Source organism: Arachis hypogaea, chromosome 20, assembly GCF_003086295.3.
Source record: "Arachis hypogaea cultivar Tifrunner chromosome 20, arahy.Tifrunner.gnm2.J5K5, whole genome shotgun sequence".
In the NCBI taxonomy this organism is placed as follows: domain Eukaryota; kingdom Viridiplantae; phylum Streptophyta; class Magnoliopsida; order Fabales; family Fabaceae; genus Arachis; species Arachis hypogaea.
Genome location: NC_092055.1, coordinates 100092486 through 100094505, shown reverse-complemented (window position 1 = coordinate 100094505; position 2020 = coordinate 100092486). Strand labels below are relative to the sequence as shown.

The 2020-nt window shown below is 39.8% G+C and overlaps 1 non-coding gene across 1 annotated transcript; it reads right to left on the bottom strand.

The window, feature by feature from the left end:
* Window positions 1-1567: 1567 nt before the first annotated feature.
* On the bottom strand, window positions 1568-1675 carry LOC112787671 (small nucleolar RNA R71). The gene has a single exon (XR_003195071.1). It is a non-coding gene; the product is annotated as a small nucleolar RNA R71 (small nucleolar RNA).
* Between the last annotated feature and the right edge of the window lie 345 nt (window positions 1676-2020).

The following is a 2020-nucleotide window of genomic DNA, read 5'->3' as shown; positions in this document are numbered from 1 at the left end:
CAAAAACACAGACTAAAGCCAGGGAACATGCAGAGACTCAACACACATTCTCATTAGCATAGTTTTAGTTTTTAGATCTGAATCTAGAGAGAAAATTACTCTTCCTTTAGGTTTTCTTTACATTCACATGTTATTATTTTTATGCTTTTGTTTTGGATATTAAGAAGAGTCATCACCTCCGTTGAAGTTACTATTCTAGTTTGTTTTCTTATTCCCTTACTATTCCATATTCTATCATGTCTTCCTTTTATTCCCTTTTTAATTCTGTGCAAGTAATACCCATGTCAATGGAGTAGACTCCCAACTTGACATGGGGGTTGATTAAAAGGAGACATTTGAGTTGGAATGCTCAAGTAATTAGTAAAATTGGAAGTTGTTGGCTAATTCTCTATTTACTAACGCTAGACCTTCCCAAGGGAGAGGACTAGGATTTGCGAATAAGAGTAGCTCAATCACTTGACTTTCCTTTATTTAGTAAGGGTTAACTAAGTGAAAGTAACAACCTCTTTATACTACACTTAAGAGAATTCCAAAAAGGATGGAACTTTCAATTAATCATTCCCCCAGTCAAGGCTTTTTATTCTGAATATATAATTCTCTTTTAATTCATAATTGTTTATTTTCTGTCATTCAACTCTCAAATTTCTCGGAAAACTCCTGATTAATAAGATAGCACCCTTTTGTCAACTCGTTGGAAGACGACCTAGGACTCATACTCCCAGTATTTTTATTCTAATTTTGTGACAACCTTTCTAAATTGATGAGCGGATTTTTGCTGGTTAAGAACTATACTCGCAACGTATTTCTATATTGATTTCTTAATTGGCTGACTTCCGCCCTCCGTCAATTTTTGGCGCCATTGCCGGGGAGTTGCAATAGCGTGCTAGATTATTAGTTGGTGTAAATATTTTTAACTTTATTTATTTGCGTATTTTATTTTATTTTATTACCATGAGCTATATGTTTCTCTCATTGAATGACGCGTTCACTGCCTGATCCGAGCTTAGCCGCATTTGATCCTGAAATTGAAAGAACTCTTTCATGTATTAGGCGAGCTCGGCGTCGGTTAGCCTCTGAGGGTGGTGAAGTGATTGTTATCGATTCACCAGTCTCATCTGAGGGCGAATCTGAACCGCCATCTGAGGGAGAAATAATCTCTTCTACTACTGATTCAGTTGATTCACGTGTAGATAGTATGGCAGCACCCAGGAGGATTACTCTCCAGGAAGCTGCAGCCCCGAATTTTACACTGCAACCGTATCAAGTGCGTCATCCAAATCTGGCTGCAGATTTTAAACTGAAGACTGCACTAATCAACTTGATGCCCAAGTTTCATGGCTTACCTGCTCAGGAGCCTATCAAGCACCTCAGGGATTTTCAGGCAGCCTATTCTACTGTTAGGCATCATGGTGCAAATGAAACTTCTATTCTGTTAACCGCCTTCCCATTTTCTCTTGAGGAAAAGGCGAGGGAGTGGTACTACTCCTAACCTGAAGCAACTGTTACCAACTGGGATACGCTCAGGAGAGAATTCCTGGAAAAATACTTTCCAGCTGAAGTTACATATAAACTAAGGAAAGAGATCTCTTGCATTGTTCAAGGCGAATCAGAGACTCTTTATGAGTATTGGGAGCGCTTCAAGAATCTTCTGGACGCATGCCCCCATCACATGATTGACAAGTTGGTATTGATCAGCTACTTCACTCAAGGCATGAAGCCTCGGGATAAGACTACATTAGAAGGTGCAAGTAATGGTTCCCTGAAAAAGTACAAGACTGCAGATGAAGCATGGCAACTGATCAGCGACCTAGCTGAGTCTACCTGGAATCATAGGCACAGGAACAGCCACTCAAAGGCTGTTACAGAGGTTTCCTCTAGTAATGAGACTACTGCTTTCACACAGGCTATATGTGAGATGACCAACCTACTAAAGTAGATGCAGCTGAATCAACAACAACCTCAGCCTCCCCCACCACAACAAAGTCAACAGTTGGTTTCTCAAAGAGTATGCAAAATATGT